Genomic DNA, 23,142 nt, shown 5'->3' with positions numbered 1-23,142 from the left:
ACTAATTTGTCCTGCTGTAGCTGTTCTCTTGAATTCTGCTCAGCTTCCAGTGTTTATAAATCCTTTGAAGACATGCAGAGTGCTTCCTGTTTGGAGCTGGGGATTTGTGATGCCAGCTCCCCTCCCCCAGCCATTGTTCTAGTTTTGAAAGCTGTGTTCCTGTCCACGGTGAGTGAATCACACTGGCACTCATTCCCCCTGGAAAGGAAGCGGGGTTTCATACTGGTCTCGCCATTTAAAATCATTTCGATGGCTGCAATGTGTGACCAATATCTAGAAATCATTGCAGTTCTAAACAGAAAATGAATTGGCATTGATCTCTCAAATTACCAGCTGTACAGATATGCAGTGACAAATGTGTATCGGCGGGCCGGATTGAGTCCACTGTGTATCGAGGATGCATTATGACTACAACAGTATGCAGTGGTGGGTGAAAGAAAACTCAAATGGATCAGCCAGCCCCCACCCTCCACTGTATAAGGAACTGTAACCCACTATAGACAATGGTTAATTCTTTTTCCTGCATCTCCCCTGCCATGGTTGCATTTAGCTTGAAGTCCCTGGAAGGATGCTAGTTCCAGTTCATCTTAATGAATCTTTGTGCATTTTCACCGGACTAGAAGTGCTTTACAAACTATGTGCACATATCTTTATCTCTAGATTGTAGGCACTTTCTTGGGTGCAGGGTGACAGCCAGCTTCACAACAGGCTGTGAGCAGGGCTAAAAGGAAATATCAGTCCAGGGTAAACCCATACTCTTATGCAAATAGATGGGAAGAGGGCATGGCCAGGGCATGCTGCACTCTGGCTATCCCCAGCTTGTGCATGACCCCATGGAGACCATAGCCAGCTGGCATAGCTTAAAGCAGCCCCCAGGCTGTACTGAGACCAGGGCTGGCATAGAATACGCCACAGAAATCAGGCCACAACCAGCTCCTTTTTGCAGAAGCTCAGTGCAGCTGAGAATATGAACCTTGGGATAACTGGGTGCAACTCTGTAGAACTTAATAGAGTCACATGGCTCTTTCTCTCCACAGCAACTCTTTTAAAGAATCTTTCTTATCTTTATTACACCAAACCCTAGTTAACTGAAACACCTGGTTAATGAAAGCTACACCCTCCAGCGTCAGTGCACACAATATCTTGTTTCCCCGACTATCCAAAACTCTGTTCATCCAAAGCTTTGGGATTTCAGAAGTCTCCAAAACCCTTGCAGTAAACAGGATTGTACTGCATTTAAAATAAATGTATAAAATGTTGCTCAGGCTATTGTTGATGTAAACATCACATCATGTTCAATGTAGTGCTCAAAGGATAATGCATTATTAGTAGTATTTTGATACACTGCTTAAAGGGACTTCTTTCTGTAGTCCCCCGCCCCCCCGTTCTGTTGTTTCTAACATCCCCTTTGAACATGTGACAATAAAATTTCCTTCCCCACTGATTTTGTCCTTTACCACTTGGCAAACATTGACATTTTCCCCTCTGTTTCTATGGAACCAAAGCCCCCATGAGTCCCTTTTGTTTACTTCCTTGTAAGTATCCGAGCATCACTGGTGAGGTCAGTGGGAAGGTGCACAGGCTCTGGGAATAGCTGGAATAACACTGCCAAAGCAGTTAGATTGTAAAATTAACCCGCCTTCACAGCCATTCCGTTTTGTAGGTGTAACTTTAAGGATTCCAGGATTTAATGTTTCCACCTACTCCTGCACTTCCTGATTTCAGCTGGCATCAGAAGTGGAAGTCCCAAAATACTATGAGAAAGTTATAATATTTGTTCAGTAGCTGTGCAAATTAAAATAAGGGTAATAAAAACCTCACACTTCAACATCTGATCTAATTACCTGTTCACATCAAGAAGGAAGTCTGTCCCCATCCCCCATGCATCTTTGTATAATTGGCTAGTTTCATTGGGACAGATCCTCATCTGGTGTAAATTGGTCTGTCTTCGTTGAAGTCCTTTTGTTCATCCAGAGTCAACAGAGCTGAAAATAATCTTTCAGCAGCAGAAGATCTGGCCCCTGACTGGGTTTGTAGGGGTTATGGGGAAATGTTTTCCTGAAGCATCATTGGCCATTCATTGCCAAAGACAGGATACCAGATGGGATGAACAAATGCTGTGTTCTTAAAGGCTCTTCTCTCCATATTTGTGAGCTGGCTGAAGCTAGAATGCACTGCAAATCTGATCTCATCAAGCATCTGTAGGGCCAGATCCTTAGTGGTGTAACTCAGCATAGGACTATTGACTTTGGATGAACACCACCTGATAATCTGGCCCTTGATTTCTGGGTTAAGTTTAACCAACCTGAGGTAAGACTTCAAACTTTTTAAGATTCACCCAGGAAAGATTCTTGGATAAAAAATAAAAGACACAAGAATATTTATCACAATGAAGCCTACTTTTATAATCATGGTTACCACCTGTAGTGTCCTGCAAACTCATCTTCAAACCTATATGGGGAAGGTGTCAAACTGTCCAATCGACTCACTGACTGGATCTCAAGAAAACAAGTATAGTGAAATCTGTTAATAACAGCCACCCAAGGGACTACTATTTTCCTTATAATTGTAACAGGTGGCTACCACACAATATAATGTAATTAATACTGAGGATCTCTCATGGAGACTGAGATTTTATTGGCTGTTGAGAAGAGCAACTGTGGTTAGTGGGTGACCTTTAACACAGATATGACTACATTAGTGTGGAAGATTTTTTGCACTTTCATTGGGATCCTTTTGGTTTTGTAGCAATGAACAATTTAAAATGTATATTCATTTCAAGGATGCCTTAAGTAGAGATCTGCAAACCAAGGCCGCTGTCACTGTAGGGTAGCGTTAAGGCCGTACAATCTTCACATGGTCCTTTTAACTGTTTGCTACATTTGCTTTCATGCACACAAAAACAGTGACTATTGCAGTTTTGCCCTCTCAAACCCCATCTACATTGGTCATGAAGTAAGTGGAGCTATGCCAATGTACACCAGGTGAGTATTTGGCCCTGTATATGTAGGACATGATTCTGCTCTCATACCACGGTAAATCATGAGTAACTCAGAAGTAAGTTAATGGCCCATGTTAGGGGGAACCCTTCAGTAGCTTACAGATAGAGTAATGGCTCCTATGCTACCTTCCCTTCCTGCTGCCAGGAAAGGGGGTTTGTCTAGGAGAAAGAGGGTGTGGTTGGAGCCTTCCTATGCCAGGGAAATTGCTGGGGTTTCCCTAGGAGACCAGCTTGGTGGAGAGCAGGCCCATCTTTACATCCCCCCTGCTCAAGAGCAGTTTGTTTTATCTTTTGAATTTTTAAAAAGTTTTGTTTCCTTTGATATTTTCCATTTTTGTTTTGGTTTTTATGAAAAATTTTAAATGAAAATTTTCATTTCCTTTGGAAAAATTTCATTTCAGATTTTCACAGCTCCCCATTTGATCTCACTTTTTTACTCCTCCCACTCCTTTTTTCCCCACTGGAAAAAAGGCATGGTGAGGGGAGGGAGAAAGTTAAAAAAAGAAAGTAAGACTTTCCTCAATGAAAAATTGCAGCACTTTTTTAAAAATTTGAAAATTTTCATTGAAATTTCATTAAAAAATTCTATGACAACAATTGTCAATGGGGGCTGCGGGAAGTGGCGGCCAGGACATCCCTTGGCCCGTGCCGCTTCCTGCACCCCCCATGGCCAGTGGGAGCTGCCAACGGCTGAACCTGTGGACACTGCACGTAAACAAACCGTCCTGGCCTGCCAATGGATTTCCTGAAATATCCAACCTGAAAGGTTGCTGATCCCTGCTGTAGAGGAAGGCAAGAAAAAAAAAAAAACCAACCAGGGTCTCTGCCAGTCTGATCCAGGGAGGAAATTCCTTCCTGACCCCAAATATGGTGATCAGTTGTACCCTAAGCATGTCAGCAAGACCCACCAGACAGACACGTGGAAAGAATTCTCCATCGTAACTCAGACATCCCCATCTAGTGTCTTATCACCAGCCATTGGAGATATTTGCTGCTAGCAGTCACAGATCAGCTACATGCCATTGTAGGCAGTTTCATCATGCCATCCCCTCCATAAACTTATCATGCTGAGTCTTGAAGCCAGTTAGGTTTTTTGCCCTCACTGCTCCCCTTGGAAGGCTGTTTCAGAACTTCACTCCTCTGATGGTTAGAAACCTTCATCTAATTTCAAATCTAAATTTGTTGATGACCAGTTTATATCCAGTTGTTCTTGTTGGTATTTAACTTAAATAACTCCTCTTCCTCCCTGGTATTTATCCCTCTGATGTATTTATAGAAAGCAATCATATCTCCCCATAGCCTTTGTTTGTTTAGGCTAAATAAGCAAAGCTCTTTGAGTCTCTGCTCATAAAGTAGATTTTCCATTCGTCGCATCATCCTAGTAGCCCTTCTCTGCACCTGTTTCAGTTTGAATTCATCTTTCTTAAACATGGGAGACCAGAATTGCACACAGTATTCCAGATGAGCTCTCACCAGTGTCTTGTATAATGATACTAACACTTTCATATCACTACTGGAAACACCTTGCCTAGAACTGCATTATCCTTTTTCACAGTCATATCATATTGGCGACTCATAGTCATCCTGTGACCAACCAATAGACCCAGGGCTTTCTCCTCCTCTGTCACTTCCAACTGATATGTCCCCAGCTTATAACAAAAATTCTTGTTTTTAGTCCCTAAGTGCATGACCTTGCACTTTGCACTATTAAATTTCATCCCATGTTTGTTACTCCAGATTTCAGGGTTGTCCAGATCTTCTCGTACGATATTCTGGTCCTCCTCCATGTCGGCACTGCCACTATCCCCAAGTGCTTCATTGCCATTATTAAAAACTGAGGCAAAGTATTCATTTAAGTGTTGGGCCATGCCTAGATTATCTTTAATCTCACGCCCATTCTCAATACTTAGCGGTCCCACTTCTTCTTTCCTTGTTTTCTTTATGTGGTTACAGAATCTTTTACTATTGGTTTTAATTTCCTTTGCAAGGTCCAACTCCGCTCGGCTTTTGGCAGTTCTCACATTACCCCTACACCTTCTGACCTCCCAGAGGTAGCTTTCCTTGCTGATCCAGCACATCTTCCATTCCTTGTGGTCTTTCTGCCTTTTCTTAATCACCTGTTTGAGATGCTTGCTCATCCAGTTTGCTCTGCAACTTTTCCCTGCACATTTTCCCCCCTTGCTTGGGGTACAGACTTCAGATAGTTTCTGCAACTTTGAGTTAAAGTAATTCCAAACCTCCTCCACATTCAGATCCTTGAGTTCCTCATCCAGTTCACTTCACTAACTAATTCCATTAATTGTTTAAAGCTTGCCATTTTGAAATTAAGAACTCTTTTGAAATCAAGGACCCTAATTGCAGATCTATTTTTGTTTATCCTTCTATTTAGTTTAAACGGAATTAGCTCATGATCACTCAAATCAAGGCTGTCCACTACAACCAGTTCTTCTATGAGGTCCTTACTACTCACCAATACCAAATCTAAAATGGCATCACCTTTTGTTGGTTTGGTGACTATTTGGTGAAGAAGTCTGTCAGCTATCACAACCAGGAAAATCTGTGCCTTACTATTATTAGTAGCACATGTCCTTCAATCTATATCATATGTTCAAATGACCTGTTGTCACTGAAACCCCCTTTCAATGAAAACATTTTTCACCTAAAAAAATTTCAATCACTCTACCCTTCTGAGTGTGCTGTGCCTTCTTTGGCCGCAGCCAGGGAACTGTTCCAATTGAGTTACACTGCCAAGAAACCACCATAAGTAGCTGTAGGATCAAGCAAAAAGGGCCTGGTTCTGCTGTCCATGACACACATGCAACTTCCACTGCACCAAGCTCTTCTCTGATTTACACCAGCCAAGCCATATCAAAATCAATTGGCCAAATGCAGCCTCAGTGAGTGAGTGCAACTCCCATGAAAATACATGGCCTGGATTCAGCAGTGATGTAGGCAGGTTTCTAACATTACATGTTAAACGCAAACTGGTCATAAAATAGGGGCAGGTGGCAAAGAAGTCGAAGTCTGATTCAGACCGGATACTAGTTGTGCACTGACATAGCTCCCCGGGTCAGATCCTGCTGTGCAAAGAGACTGTAAGGTGCCCTAGCAAAGCAGGTGAGGATCCACTCATCCTGGGGAATGCCTAGCTGACATAAATGTCTCTACGATACCTCCTCCAAGCCACCCAAGAGTAGGGAGGGTATTAGAGGCATACCCAGAAGGAGGATGTATGGGCAGAATGCTGCCATGCTCTGGTGATCCCTGGCCAGCGTAACAGCTGGTTCAGTCCCTAGCGTAATTTAAAGCAGTCTCAGGCCTCCCAAAGCATTTCACTGAGATGGCCTTGGTTCATGCAATCAGTTTTAGAAGAGTGATGAGGCTGGTTTTGCATTCAGAGTGTGAAGTTCTTGCCAGAGACGAAAAATGAAATCTATTAATCCACAAGGTCATGTGCATCCCTAATAGCAAATGTCTCTACACTAAGTTACATTGAGCTGATGACCTCAATAATGATCACGGGATTTTCTCCCTCTCTCTCTCTTTGTGGAGGAGAAGGGATGCAGGATCCACACTATAATTCTCCAACCTCTACTAGGGAAAGGCTTCTAATTACGAGCCAAATCCCCCTTTAATTCACACAAGAATTGCCACTGAAGTGAATTCTTCTGAGTAAAGAGCAGGATTTGGTCTTATGCATTGTGAGTCTGCACCAAGAGTAGGGTGCTTAGATCTATCACACAGACTGGCTTATGGCACCAGAGGTGAAGTCTAGTACTGTATTAACTTAGTCAGCCACTAAAACAAGCAATAAAACTCAGGGACAGAAAATTCCACCCACACATGCTGTGGCTGAATATAAAACCATGGATTAGAGAGCAAGAGAGGGGTAAAAGTAATTACTGAAATCTAAGCTCATCAAAATCTTCCAGTTGCAGGGATCTTCCATGCTGCAAAATGTGAACAGATACTCAGGCTGACACAAGTGGTGAGGCTTTAAAATTTTCCTGCTTAACTGGAGAAAAATGGCGTATACTGTATATTCTGAATTACAGCAGCTGGCGATGAGGAAGAAGGGGGAAGTGTTGAAGAATTGACTGACAATTTTTCTTCCTATTACTGGAGCCCTTGTTGATCTTTAACAATCAATGACGTTCCACTTCCTCAATTCCTCAATATATTTCCTTATACCTAATATCTTTTCCCCATGAACTGAGGTTCTATTTCCATCAATAATCATGATGACTTTCTATGAACTACTAAACACCAGGGGTACAATTTTCAAAAGTGCTTCAGTGACTTAGGAGCCCAAGTCCCAATGACTTTCCTACTATGTCTCTTTTGAAAATAGGACTTAAGCTCCTAAGACACATAGGTGCTTTAGAAAATTCTACCCAAGGAGCCTGATTATAATTTCACATCAGTGTAAAGCAAGAGTAACTCCAGTGAAGTCAATGGAATAGAACCAGTGTAAAACCAGTGTGGGAGGAGAATCAGTTTCAAAGAGACCTCAGAGCAGTTATGCTGGTGTAACTGACAGCAGAATTTGCATTCCATGGAAGAAAACTATAATTTCTATAATCCAGCTTCAGCTGAAGAAAGTGGGAATTTAGCCCAAGGAGAAAACAATGTCAGGTGTGAAACACATAGGGCTGAATTTTCAAAAAGTAGTGGGATAACTGTGTGCATAAAAAATGCACACACAAATGTGCGTTGACAACTGCATGCAAATTGTGTCATTGCACATGACAATGATTGGCTAGGTGCATGTCTAATGTGTGCAGTAAATGCACACAAATCACAGAGACAGCTATGCTTGCCCATTCTTGCAAATGGACCTCTAGGCTATCTTGTTTTTTTTCAAATGCATAACAAAGCTGTCCTCTACATTAATCCCCTCTTCTTCTTCAAGTGTCCTCTGAATATTCCCACTCATGATATGCTCTGACTGCTGCAGCTTGAACAGTGGGACTTTAGTTAGTAGTGTTCGTTGGAGAGCTCATGAGCATCCCTCACTCCGCAGTGAACATCAAACATTCTAAGATGAGGGTATAAAAGGGGTGTGGCACTCCAGCCACCTCAGTTCCTTCCAGTAGTGACCAGCTGGTGAAGGTGAAACTGCTCCGACTGGATCCATATGATTACTATATAGTTTTATAGTTAGTTTAGTTATAATGTTAGATTTAACTTAAAAAATAAGTCTTTGGTGCTGCGATGGTGGAACCAAAAACCAAAAAGCCCAGATTTAAGAGCTGCGTCTCATGTCCAGCTGTGTTTCTGGTGTCCAACACAAATACAAGATGTTTATCATATTTGGACAAAGGGCATTCCCCTTTAGATTGCTCAGTTTGCTTGACCTGCATGACACGAGTGAAGATGGAAAGACAGAACAGCCTCCAGGCCATCTTACTCCAGGAAGCTCTGTCAGCCAAATGACTTGGAACTAAGAGACAGCAAACCTCTAATGAGCCTCAGAGACAAGCGTCAGCGCCAGCCAGGTCTGGGGGAGGAAAAAGTTAACCCTCATCTTTGGTGCCACGCACTGGGGGATCTGGAAGTGGGAAGGCTCCAAATATCAGTAAACCTCAGTGTACGTTGGTATTGAACTCTGTCTCTAGATCCAATCCATGAGAGAAGGGCAAGGCTGTTGTAGTGATTACAAAGCAATACTTAATTTGTGCCAGGGCTTACCAGGCCTGAGCCTCAGCATCTCTAGGCTTGGCAGTTCATAGCCCCGGCACTTCCGGGCTCGCTGCATCAGTTATGATTGTACAAAAATTGCTTGAGCCCCAGCCACATTTTTCATTACAAATTAACCACTGCTACAAAGGTTCCATCCTTGTTGGTGCTGGCTTCTTCATCAGGAGCCAATCCACAAGAAAAAGACCCATGAGATCTGGGTATATTTAAAGAAAACCTAGCCTGAGTATGGACTCTTGGTCTAAAATCAGGAGATGCTCTTCAAATGTTTGATTGTTTTGGATCCAGAAGAGCTGGATCTGAGAGAGAAGATAGTTTCATCTGTTAGATAGGGTAAGGAACGGGATTCAACTAGTAAAGATCCGAGGACAAGTTCCAATACAGTACAGCAACAGATAATGGTTATGGCACAGATTCATCAACCAGATCTGTCTCCAATTTGGTTGGTGGTGAATCCACAGGTGTCATTGGAACAGGAACCAGACAGTTTACTAGTACGAATTCAAATAGATAGTCCTCCAGAGCGGGGAAGGAGAATAGAAGAGGTTAGGATTTCTCCCATACCTCAACCTCCTAATAATCACTCTAGATCTCCAGAAGAAGTTTTTTCTCCATTATCTTTCATTCAGCCCATAAGGTTACTATCTCCACTTCCCTTGGAACTGAAAATGGCTCCAGAACAGACAGTGGATTTGAAGAAGAATTTCTTGTTCCAGATCCTTAAGATCAAAGATATTTTCAGCCAGATCTGAGTATGGGGTTTTGGCCAGAGTGGCAAGCTTCACCTTGGTTTAGGTGGTCTCATTGGCCTTCTCCTATACCTTACCAGGATATTCCTATGTATAGTAATACACCTTCACCGACTCGTTACTATGAAGACATTCAAACTTTGGATCCAAAGGAGCCAGATCTGGTGGTTCATCAGAGTCCTGATAGATCTCCTACATTTGTAAAAGATGTTTTATCAGAGGAAGAGGAATTAGTGGAGATCCAAGAGTCAGATCCACACTTTGAGTGCTTAACTTCTCCAGACGACAGTGCAGGGGTAACTTTGGCTTCATCACATTCAGATCATGTGGTGATCTTCTACAAACTAGTGGGTCAGATTACAAGGACATTAGAGATTCCTTTGATTTCTACTAAGGAATATTCACATTCTGTATTAATAGTTTATGAGCAGCTACTAGACAAAGAGCTACACTTCCTTTATTGAAAGGACTTTCTCTACCAGCAAAAATAATTTGGAATGCATCTTCATCAACTCAGCGGATGTCAAAAAAAGCTGACACTGTACCAATGTCCTCAGAAAGGCCTGCTATATTTTATACTCATCCTTCTCCTAGTTCACTGGATTAGAGGCTGCAAAATGCACAGATCAAAGGATGCACAAATTTATTCTACTGCTTCAGATAAAGAAGGTAAGAGACTGTTTTTTTCTGTAAGAAAGGTATTTGTCTCAGCCACTTCATGTATGAGAATAGTGAACTATCAAGCTGTGATGGTGAGATACCAATATCATCTGTGAGGAAAGATGTTATCTTTCATGGATACTCTGCTTGAGGAGCATAGAGGGTTAATAAATGCTTTTTGGTAGAATGGCAGCATGTTGCTAAGTATCAGTTGAGGGCAGCATTTGCCTCATCACATGCTTCAGCCAGAACAATAGCCTCAGCTATTTTATTTGTATTGTTTCTTGATCCCCAAAAAAGATGGTGGCCTTCATCATATCTTGGATCTCAGAAGATTAAACAACTTCATAAAAAGGTTTAGTATCCGAATGTGGTCTGTAGCTTCTGTAACGCCTTCTCTTTCCCTCCAGGACTGGTTTGCAGCTTTGGATTTAAAAGATTTGTATTTCCATATTTCAATAAGACTATGTCATTGCAGTTACCTATGTTTTATGGTAGGAGAGGACCATTTTCAGTAGACAGTCCTGCCTTTTGGTCTGTCCTCAGTTTCCAGGGTATTTGCAAAATGTCTCTCTGCCATTGCAGTATATCTAAGGAAATGAGATTTTAGCATATCCTTACATAGACAGTTGGTTAATAAAGGCATGATGGAGGGAGATTATATGGGATGTAGAGAAAACATGTTTACTTTTTATCAATCTGGATCTACGCATAAAATGAGAAAAATCACTCCTATGTCCAACATAGAGGATTCCTTTCCAAGGGGCCATATTGGACTCCATAGTGGCCAAAGCCTTTCTTCTGGAAGAAAGGTCAGTAAAAATAAAATCAGTGGTACTGCTGCTCCTGCAGTCCCCACAAGAGATAATACTCTTTTTTTCCCTTTGGTTGATAGCTCTTTTAGCATTGCCTCCACACACACTCTTGTCTCTAATGAGGGGACTACAGCACAAGTTATTGTGCAACCACCAACTAGGCATAGATGGTATGCATCAAAAATGGACAATTCCACAGCAAGTAGAAATAAATGTAAAGAAGAGTATACCATTCATTCTCCCCATGGCAACAGTAAAAGTTACCAGTATCTATTGTGGGACTGGGGATGGGGAATCTCATTAGGGCAACAATCTGATGATCAGAGGGCATTTGTCACCAGGGGAAAGAAACATGTTCTGGAGTTGAGCTAGGAGGAGCCCATTGTCTACAGTTGTGCAGAGAGGCAGTGTCTCTCTGGGACTGGTGTATAACACATGAAATTCACCCAACAGTACTTCATATATCTGGGAAACTCAATACCTTGGCACACCATCTGAGTGTTCACTGAAGGAGGAAATGGTGTCCCACCTCTTCAGCGGTAAGCTTTTTTTGCCTCCAGCAACAAGAAATGTCAGAAGTTCTGCTCATGAGCAGTCAGAGACAAAGGTTCAGTATCAGATGCATTTCTGATCAACTCTAGTCAAGGGCTCCTGTATGCGTTTCCCCCACTTCCCCTTATTCAAAGAGTATTAAACAACATGAACCAAGAGAAGGCCAGAGTAATTTTGTTAGCACCGGTGTGGGCCAGGCAGCAGTGGTATCCAGACTTAATTCATCTGTCCAGAGGGCTGTACAAGACTCTGCTATTGGTATCAGACTTGTTGACACAACAACAAGGGATGGTGTATCATCCAGATCTTCAGTTGCTTCACCTAACTGCATGGGGAATAAGACTCTAGGGCTGTTAGAATGGTCTCATTCTCTAGAAGTGCAAAATGTACTAATTAATTCAAGGAAATTGTCCACATGAGAATGTTATGGTTATAAATGGAAAGGATTTTTATTGTGGGTTTCCATGTATGAAGTTGATCCATATAGAACTCCAGTTCTTACATATTAGAGTACTTATTGTATCTTAAAAGAACAGGTCTCTCTTTGTCATCAGTCAAGTTTCATCTCACAGCAATCTCAGCATACCATGTCCCTGAGGATAGTAAATTGATTTTTATTCATGTTGCAGTCATAAGATTCTTGAAAGGTCTTATCAATCAATAGCCACCAGTTAGGGATCCCATACCATCTTGGGATTTAAACTTACTGCTTACACAATTAATGAATCATCCATTTGAACCTATGTGGAGCTGTACCTTGTTCTATTTATCCTTTGAGACAGTTAATGATAGCTATAGTCTTGATAGCTATTACTTCAGCAAGGCACATAAGTGAATTATAAGTTCTAATTGCAGACCTTTATCCTTGTCTTTCATGAGGATAAAGTAATTCTCCATACATATCTGAAATTCTTACCCAAAAGTAGTGCCAGATTTTCATAAAAACCAATCAAAATATTACTTATATTTTTTCCAAACCTCACACTCAAGAGAGGGAGGGTAGATTACATATGCTAGATGTTAGAAGGGCTCTAGCTTTTGATTTAGATAAAACTAAGCATTTTAGACAATTTCCCAATTTGTTTACAATAAGAGGAATAAAGTACAGACTCTTTCACTATGGGTTAGACTGTGTATTAAAGAAATTTGCTGATGAGTCTCCCTCTTCCTAAGAGAATTGGAGTTCATTCTACTAGATCAAAACAAGCTTCTATGGCATTTGCTAGACATATTCCTTTAATAGATTAATGCAGAGCAGCAACATGGAGTACAATCCACACATTTACTAAGCATTACTCATTAGACTTAAAATCTAGAACAGATGCAAAATGTGGCAAGGACATATTGCACTCCGTATTTAGTTAGGACTCCAAGTTCCCATAATAGATGACACTCAAAGAAGAAATGAATGTTACTTACTAGTAACTAGAAAAGGAGTACTTGTGGCACCTTAGAGACTAACCAATTTATTTGAGCATAAGCTTTCATGAGCTACAGCTCACTTCATCGGATGCATACCGTGGAAACTGCAGAAGACATTATATACACAGAGACCATGAAACAATACCTCCTCCCACCCCACTCTCCTGCTGGTAATAGCTTATCTAAAGCGATCACTCTCCTTACAATGTGTATGATAATCAAGTTGGGCCATTTCCAGCACAAATCCAGGTTTTCTCACCCTCCGCCCCCCCACACCCAAACTCACTCTCCTGCTGGTAATAGCCCATCCAAAGTGACTAACACGGCTGTTACTCTGAAACCTGTCATTACTAGTAAGTGAAGTTCTTCAAGAAGGACTCTGTGTAATCCCACTCCCCATCCACCTTTCCTTTCTGCCTCGGAGTCCTACTTAGCAAAGAACTGGGATCACGGGGGAAGGAGCTGAGGCAGCTGGAGCCCCTTGTATACCCTCTCCCTGGAATGTTCGCTGAGGGAGAAGCAAGGGAGGCACGTGGGAGCACTGCTAGCTAGAGTTCTACCATTCAGGCTGCACTGGTTGGAGAGTCCCATGAGTGAGAACATGCAGCATCCATCTCGAAGAACTCTGGTTGCAAATCAGTAACCTTCATTTCCATGCCCTCAGTACTCCTATACATGAGCACCTGGTCTCCATTAACACCTCATTAACCCATGCACTAGGAGTGGTTTTACTGCAGCTATTAACTCTGTACATTGCATAAAAGAAAAGAGAGTCTTTGATGAGAGCAGGAGTGCAGCTATCACAAGGGTGTTCCTAATATGTAGGTCCTGCTGTATAGGCATAACTCATTAGATACTGCTGACATAAACATTCCCATCTGAGCGCTTGTTTGGTTGGCAGTCTGTAAAATGGTGCATCCAGAGGGTTAAGAAATGACAGGGAGGACATTATGGATGATAACTTCTTCCAATATTTTGGCACAAAAGTTTTGAGGTCACCACCTCTGTTCTGGGGCTCCCTCTCTGACTCCCCGAAAACTTATCTACATGGAGTCAGATTTAAAAACTTATCTACATGGAGTCAGGGATTTAAAAGTCCCTGTAGACACGTAAGAATTAAGTGCTGCTCCCAGGCACCAGCTGTATGGGAGCCATCTATATGAAGCCATGCTCACAGACCCAATTGCTGAGCACCATACAGTTAGATTAAGCAGCAGCAGGCGGAGCGAGTCAAGTAAGCTCCTCCACCTCCACTCAAGCCTGTCCATTAGTCCAGCCATTTCCCATGGTAAGATCTGAAGCAAGGAGGCAGGTGAATATGCTGCCAAAGGTAGCAGCTGGTGGGCACCTGAGACTAATCCTCAGTACGAAATGATGAAGGCAGCATGCTCACAGCAGAGGTAGCAATGTTTGTATGTAGCCTGAGCATATATTTATATGTGGATGCTCAGCATTTTAGATACAAAATGTTACAAGTAATGTTGAGGGCAGTTCCTTTTCCCTCTAGTGGGAATGGACCCTGTGAAGTACTTTTCTTGGCGTCACTGGAGAAGCTGGATCAGCGTTAGCAATGGTGGGAATATTAAGCGAAACAATTCAGTAGGAGACAAGGCCTGTGGGCCTGCAGCTCCTCTTCCTGTTTTCTACAAGCTTAATTTCACTGACTGGACTGGAGTGATTTCTGATTTACACTGATGTGAGAGGATGAGAATCAGCCCTTCAATGCATCCTTTTTCCTAAAGTGACAGATATTGAACCCTAACAACATGCCCCCAAAATGCAATATGCTTCCTACCTCACAACTCATAGCTCACAGCCTGATGTGTTTTCAGACCCTGCAAAGCCATTTGTGTAAAGGTGGGGTATGAAAGATTGAAGGTCAGCAGACATTTTTAGAGATTACGGGACCTGAATGTCTTCTCCCTTATGTCAATTTTACACTAGGACTAACTCCATTGGCTTCAGTGGAGTTACTCCTACTTGACACAGATGTAAGGGAGAAGACAATCAGACACTGAGGGTATGCCTAAACTGTAGCTGGCGGTGTAATTTCCAGCTCATGTAGACATGCCTGCCCTAGCTCTGATCAAGCTAGCATGCTAAAAATAGAAGTGTAGCTGCCCTAGCATGAGCAGTGGGACTGGCTAGCTGTGCCAAGTACAATCCTGTCTGATACTGAAGGTATGTACTTGAGCAGCTGACCCCTCCCATGGCTCATACCACCACAAGCTAGCCTAGGTATGTCTCCCTAAGCTGAAAAGTACACCTCCAACTCCAGTGTAGACATACCCTTAGAAATTAAAGGGCACATTATTTTTCCATCAACTGAGCTTTGTCTGGATTGTGTGATCAAGGCATTTGTCATGAACAGTGTCAAAATGATGTGGCTGCATGCTATGAGCTGGGAGAGGGGAAGGCTCTTGATGACATCTCCTTTGGGTGGAGGGAGAAAGCTGAACGCTGAAAGAAAAAAATAGAACCGATGGAGGTAAAAGAATCAGGAAAATCTTCAGTCATTTGCAGGGATGCTCCCTCGTGGTTTAGCCTCTGAAGTCATACATGGAATACATCCCCCTTCATCTCTGGATGGAAAATAGAATGAGAGCGAGAAACCAGTCCTTATGCACTCAGTCCTGGCTAGCTCCTGGATAATGATTTACTCTCATTTCCATTTATTTAATGTCAGTCTGATCAATATTCCCAACAATAAAATCCCAAAGAGGAATTTCAGTGATAAATCAGTCAGACACAGAGTAAGATTTAGTGTCCCCTGTTATTAATTAGCCCTGGCATGTTGATTGGTGGAAGGGTGAGACTGCTAACCTAGGTGGATATTCAAGCTTCTGTTTGTCTTGCTGTCCTAGTTAATCCCTGCGTTATCTGAAGCCAGCAAAGCTTCAGTTAGATTGATGAGTCAAATAAAGCAAACCTAGGGGGCTTCAAGAACATGATCCCCAGTTTAACCCTGTGAGCTCCGCCAGCAAGAACAGCAGCCTTGCACCTTTGTGAATAGTGCTCAAGAATTGCTCACCACTAGGTTTGCTCACCTTTACATTTTCTCCAGTGAATGTAGTGAGGTGAAAGGCACTTGACTCAAAGCCCTGGAAACTGAAAACCTGTGTTTATCCATAGAACAGGCATAGAATGGACAAAGGGAGTTCAAACTGCCACACACTGACTGCTCCAACACACTCTAAAACCAGTTGTACTGGTGTAAATCCAGCGTAACTCCATTGACTTACACTGGGGACAATCTAGAGTAACTGAGATCAGAAAAGGGCCCAGTTTGTCTTAAAGTCCACTTGCCAAGCAAAACTTGTGTGTGGTGTGTGTAAGGCAGAGAGAGAGATGTTTACTCTTCTTTAAGGATGTATAAGGGTTTTTTCTTTTTGTTCTTTTTGCACACAAAATATTAGAAGTACCAGGTCTTCACTGCTTTCTCTTTGTTGGGGGACTTTGCCCAGATCAGTGTTGACACATGAGACTGAAATGTGAGTTGTGTATCTCTCAGCCAGTTTAAAAGGGGAGGAGCTGTTGAATGGAGACTGGTCAAGGATACTTTTTGATGAAAAATGGCTTTTCAAAAGGAATGAAAAAAAATGTCATTTTGGAGGGAAAGGGGACAGGAAAAGGGACAAAGGAGTGGGGAAAAAACCAACACTAACTTTTTTTATTCAAAACAAAATGAACATTTTCTAACTGAACTGAAATGAAAAGAAAATGTTCATTTTGATTGATTTAATTAAATCAGTGAAATAGTCAAAGTAAATTAATTTTTTTCACAGAAAATACTTATAATTTGCACAAAGTGAATCCCTGGATGATGTAGTGCTAGGATAGCAGCTCACTGTCATACTGAGCCTCCAGTTCAGAGGATCACCCCAAGGAATCCCGGGCTGTGTCCCAATGGCTCTTTGGGGTTTTGTGTAGCATAGACCGCTCTAACTTTTGCAGTAGAACAGACTAGTCACTAGCTCGTCCCCGCATAGGGGAAGGTAGTTTGAAAAAGTGTCTTAAAGCCATCCTCGCCCACTCCCCTCTGCTCCTGGAGAAAAAAATTAAAAACAAACTCGGAGAGAGTTTTTGCATCAAAACAAACAGTAAATGGCAAGAACAATGCTTTTTGTTTCACTGTCTAACTAACAACTCTGACCTACAGTGGCCATTTCTAGAAGTGAGAGCGTCTCTGTACTTATTAATTCATTGCCCTCGCTGCTGAGTGTGCCAGCAAGAGGGTCAAAAGTGCCATCTGTTACAGTAGCTTTGTGATAAGGACACATGTCCATTAGAAGCTGGACTGAGGCCACCAACTCATTTCCACAGGCCACTAAGCCATCAGATGGTTTGGAGTCACAACTGACCTGGAATTAAGTCTTGTATATATTAATAGCCCCTGTTTTGTGTCTCTTTACTTCTTTAGAGCACTATCTTGATCTTCTGTGTTCAGAAGGTACATGAGATGGCCCGTGAAGACAGCTGAGCACAGACACTCATTATATATTAAGAAACAGACAATTTTTTATTGTCAACCAGGCTTTTATTGTCTGTAGCCTGGTGTGCCCACTATGCCTTCTGTTTCTACAATATAATAATTGTTTTGGTGCATTTGCAATGAGAACCACAATAGACATTTCACTGGAAAAAAAGAAATGTTTTTCATTTTGTAGTTTTGAAAGTAACTTTATTTTAACTACAGGATAGTTATCTTTAATCTTCCAGAATCTGAGGTGCAGCTGGCCAAAAATATACTTCATACACATATTAATCCTAGTTCCTTTGTGGATTTGGCCCTAGTGATGGCTCGGGATAAAAGCGGTTAACATTTGTCTCTCCAAAAAAGTGTTTTGGTGAAAACTATGCCCCCTTTTTAAAATTAGCAGTGTAATGGGAAATTTACTTCTTTCATAAAATTTCTGTTTCATCCAAAAAAAAAAAAGCAACCAAAATAACAAATTGTCAGTTTTGAGTTATTTTCTAGTTTCGGTTTTTCAGTGTTTGAAAGCAGAAAAAAAATAGAATAGAAACTTATTTCCTTCTGTGGCTATCAATGACATTGTCAACTGCAGAGCACTTATTGGGAGTTCAATGATCAAACTCCGGTTTCCTAAAGATAGGCACCTACGTCAACATTTAGGGTATGTCAAACAGCAAAAAAAGACCCACAGCAGCACCGCTCAGAGCCAGGGTCAACTGACTTGGGTCTGCAGGTCTTGGGCCAGCAGGTCTCAGGTTGGAGCCTGGGCTCTGAAACCCGGATGGGGGTGGGGGTCTCAGAGCCCAGGCTCCAGCATGAGCCTGCCTGTACATCTACATTGCTATTTTTAGCCCCACAGTGTAAGCCCTGCAAGCCTGAGTCACTTGACCTGGGGTCTGAGCCCTGGTCTACACTAGGACTTTAGGTCGAATTTTGCAGTGTTAAATCGATGTAAACCTGCACCCGTCCACACAATGAAGCCCTTTATTTCGACTTAAAGGGCTCTTAAAATCGATTTCCTTACTCCACCCCTGACAAGTGGATTAGCGCTTAAATCGACGTTGCCGGCTCGAATTTGGGGTACTGTGGACACAATTCGATGGTATTGGCCTCCGGGAGCTATCCCAGAGTGCTCCATTGTGACCACTCTGGACACCACTCTCAACTCAGATACACTGGCCAGGTAGACAGGAAAAGAACCGCGAACTTTTAAATCTCATTACCTGTTTGGCCAGCGTGGCAAGCTGCAGGTGACCATGCAGAGCTCATCAGCACAGGTGACCATGATGGAGTCCCAGAATCACAAAAGAGCTCCAGCATGGACCGAACGGGAGGTACGGGATCTGATCGCTGTTTGGGGAGAGGAATCCGTGCTATCAGAACTCAGTTCCAGTTTTCGAAATGCCAAAACCTTTGTGAAAATCTCCCAGGGCATGAAGGACAGAGGCCATAACAGGGACCCGAAGCAGTGCCACGTGAAACTGAAGGAGCTGAGGCAAGCCTACCAGAAAACCAGAGAGGCGAACGGCCGCTCCGGGTCCGAGCCCCAAACATGCCGCTTCTATGATGAGCTGCATGCCATTTTAGGGGGTTCAGCCACCACTACCCCAGCTGTGTTGTTTGACTCCTTCAATGGAGATGGAGGCAATACGGAAGCAGGTTTTGGGGACAAAGAAGATGAGGAGGAGGAGGAGGAGGTTGTAGATAGCTCCCAGCAAGCAAGCGGAGAAACTGGTTTTCCCGACAGCCAGGAACTGTTTCTCACCCTGGACCTGGAGCCAGTACCCCCCGAACCCACCCAAGGCTGCCTCCTGGACCCAGCAGGCGGAGAAGGGACCTCTGGTGAGTGTACCTTTTAAAATACTATACATAGTTTAAAAGCAAGCATGTGAAAGGATTACTTTGCCCTGGCATTCGTGGTTCTCCTAGATGTACTCCTAAAGCCTTTGCAAAAGGTTTCTGGGGAGGGCAGCCTTATTGTGTCCTTAATGGTAGGACACTTTACCACTCCAGGCCAGTAACACGTACTTGGGAATCATTGTAGAACAAAGCATTGCAGTGTATGTTTGCTGGCATTCAAACAACATCCGTTCTTTATCTCTCTGTGTTATCCTCAGGAGAGTGAGATATAATTCATGGTCACCTGGTTGAAATAGAGTGCTTTTCTTCAGGGGACACTCAGAGGAGCCCATTCCTGCTGGGCTGTTTGCCTGTGGCTAAACAGAAATGTTCCCCGCTGTTAGCCACAGGGAGGGGGAGGGTTGAGGGGGTAGCCACGCGGTGGGGGGAGGCAAAATGCGACCTTGTAACGAAAGCACATGTGCTATGTATGTAATGTTAACAGCAAGGATTACCCTGAAAGAGTGTAGCCACTGTTTTATAAAATGTGTCTTTTTAAATTTCTTCAGGTATGTTGGCAACAAGAAGAAAGCCAAGGAATGTGTGGGCCCCTTACTGAATGAGGGAGGCAACCTAGTGACAGAGGATGTGGAAAAAGCTAATGTACTCAATGCTTTTTTTGCCTCTGTTTTCACTAACAAGGTCAGCTCCCAGACTGCTGCGCTGGGAATCACAAAATGCGGAAGAGATGGCCAGCCCTCTGTGGAGATAGAGGCGGTTAGGGACTATTTAGAAAAGCTGGACGTGCACAAGTCCATGGGGCCGGACGAGTTGCATCCGAGAGTGCTGAAGGAATTGGCGGCTGTGATTGCAGAGCCACTGGCCATTATCTTTGAAAACTCGTGGCGAACCGGGGAAGTCCCGGATGACTGGAAAAAGGCTAATGTAGTGCCAATCTTTAAAAAAGGGAAGAAGGAAGATCCTGGGAACTACAGGCCAGTCAGCCTCACCTCAGTCCCTGGAAAAATCATGGAGCAGGTCCTCAAAGAATCAATCCTGAAGCACTTGCATGAGAGGAAAGTGATCAGGAACAGCCAGCATGGATTCACCAAGGGAAGGTCATGCCTGACTAATCTAATCGCCTTTTATGATGAGATTACTGGTTCTGTGGATGAAGGGAAAGCAGTGGATGTATTGTTTCTTGACTTTAGCAAAGCTTTTGACACGGTCTCCCATAGTATTCTTGTCAGCAAGTTAAGGAAGTATGGGCTGGATGAATGCACTATAAGGTGGGTAGAAAGCTGGCTAAATTGTCGGGCTCAACGGGTAGTGATCAATGGCTCCATGTCTAGTTGGCAGCCGGTATCAAGTGGAGTGCCCCAAGGGTCGGTCCTGGGGCCGGTTTTATTCAATATCTTCATAAATGATCTGGAGGATGGTGTGGATTGCACTCTCAGCAAATTTGCGGATGATACTAAACTGGGAGGAGTGGTAGATACGCTGGAGGGGAGGGATAGGATACAGAAGGACCTAGACCAATTGGAAGATTGGGCCAAAAGGAATCTGATGAGGTTCAATAAGGATAAGTGCAGGGTCCTGCACTTAGGACGGAAGAACCCAATGCACAGCTACAGACTAGGGACTGAATGGCTAGGCAGCAGTTCTGCAGAAAAGGACCTAGGGGTGACAGTGGACGAGAAGCTGGATATGAGTCAGCAGTGTGCCCTTGTTGCCAAGAAGGCCAATGGCATTTTGGGATGTATAAGTAGGGGCATAGCGAGCAGATCGAGGGACGTGATCGTTCCCCTCTATTCGACATTGGTGAGGCCTCATCTGGAGTACTGTGTCCAGTTTTGGGCCCCACACTTCAAGAAGGATGTGGATAAATTGGAGAGAGTCCAGCGAAGGGCAACAAAAATGATTAGGGGACTGGAACACATGAGTTATGAGGAGAGGCTGAGGGAGCTGGGATTGTTTAGCCTGCAGAAGAGAAGAATGAGGGGGGATTTGATAGCTGCTTTCAACTACCTGAAAGGGGGTTCCAAAGAGGATGGCTCTAGACTGTTCTCAATGGTAGCAGATGACAGAACGAGGAGTAATGGTCTCAAGTTGCAGTGGGGGAGGTTTAGATTGGATATTAGGAAAAACTTTTTCACTAAGAGGGTGGTGAAACACTGGAATGCGTTACCTAGGGAGGTGGTAGAATCTCCTTCCTTAGAGGTTTTTAAGGTCAGGCTTGACAAAGCCCTGGCTGGGATGATTTAACTGGGAATTGGTCCTGCTTTGAGCAGGGGGTTGGACTAGATGACCTTCTGGGGTCCCTTCCAACCCTGATATTCTATGATTCTATGATTCTATGAAATACCGCTGTCCCTTTTTTTTCTCCACCAGCTGCATGTGTTTCAATGATCACAGGATCTTCTCCTTCCCAGAGGCTAGTGAAGCTTAGAAAGAAAAAAAAACGCACTCACGATGAAATGTTCTCCGAGCTCATGCTGTCCTCCCACACTGACAGAGCACAGACGAATGCGTGGAGGCAAATAATGTCAGAGTGTAGGAAAGCACAAAATGACTGGGAGGAGAGGTGGCGGGCTGATGAGAGTAAGTGGCGGGCTGAAGAGAGTAAGTGGCGGGCTGAAGAGAGGGCTGAAGCTCAAACGTGGCGGCAGCATGATGAGAGGAGGCAGGATTCAATGCTGAGGCTGCTGGCGGACCAAACCAGTATGCTCCAGTGTATGGTTGAGCTGCAGCAAAGGCAGCTGGAGCACAGACTGCCACTACAGCCCCTGTGTAACCAACCGCCCTCCTCCCCAAGTTCCATAGCCTCCACACCCAGATGCCCAAGAACGCAGTGGGGGGGCCTCCGGCCAACCAGCCACCCCACCACAGAGGATTGCCCAAAAAAAAGAAGGCTGTCATTCAATAAATTTTAAAGTTGTAAACTTTTAAAGTGCTGTGCTTAAAGTGCTGTGTGGCATTTTCCTTCCCTCCTCCCCCACCCATCCTGGGCTACCTTGGTAGTCATCCCCCTATTTGTGTGATGAATGAATAAAGAATGCATGAATGTGAAGCAACAATGACTTTATTGCCTCTGCAAGCGGTGATTGACGGGAGGAGGGGCGGGTGGTTAGCTTACAGGGAAGTAGAGTGAACCAAGGGGCGGGGGGTTTCATCAAGGAGAAACAAACAGAACTTTCACACCGTAGCCTGGCCAGTCATGAAACTGGTTTTCAAAGCTTCTCTGATGCGTACCGCGCCCTCCTGTGCTCTTCTAACCGCCCTGGTGTCTGGCTGCGCGTAACCAGCAGCCAGGCGATTTCCCTCAACCTCCCACCCCGCCATAAACGTCTCCCCCTTACTCTCACAGATATTGTGGCGCACACAGCAAGCAGTAATAACAGTGGGAATATTGGTTTCACTGAGGTCTAAGCGAGTCAGTAAACTGCGCCAGCGCGCCTTTAAACGTCCAAATGCACATTCTACCACCATTCTGCACTTGCTCAGCCTGTAGTTGAACAGCTCCTGACTACTGTCCAGGCTGCCTGTGTACGGCTTCATGAGCCATGGCATTAAGGGGTAGGCTGGGTCCCCAAGGATACATATAGGCATTTCAATAACATCCCCAACAGTTATTTTCTGGTCTGGGAATAAAGTCCCTTCCTGCAGCTTTTGAAACAGACCAGAGTTCCTGAAGATGCGAGCGTCATGTACCTTTCCCGGCCATCCCACGTTGATGTTGGTGAAACGTCCCTTGTGATCCACCAGAGCTTGCAGCACTATCGAAAAGTACCCCTTGCGGTTTATGTACTCGGCGGCTTGGTGCTCCTGTGCCAAGATAGGGATATGGGTTGCGTCTATGGCCCCACCACAGTTAGGGAATCCCATTGCAGCAAAGCCATCCACTATGACCTGCACATTTCCCAGGGTCAC

This window comes from Lepidochelys olivacea, assembly GCF_965140295.1.
Source record: "Lepidochelys olivacea isolate rLepOli2 genome assembly, chromosome: 6".
Lineage (NCBI taxonomy): Eukaryota > Metazoa > Chordata > Testudines > Cheloniidae > Lepidochelys > Lepidochelys olivacea.
This window is presented reverse-complemented; position numbering follows the sequence as displayed.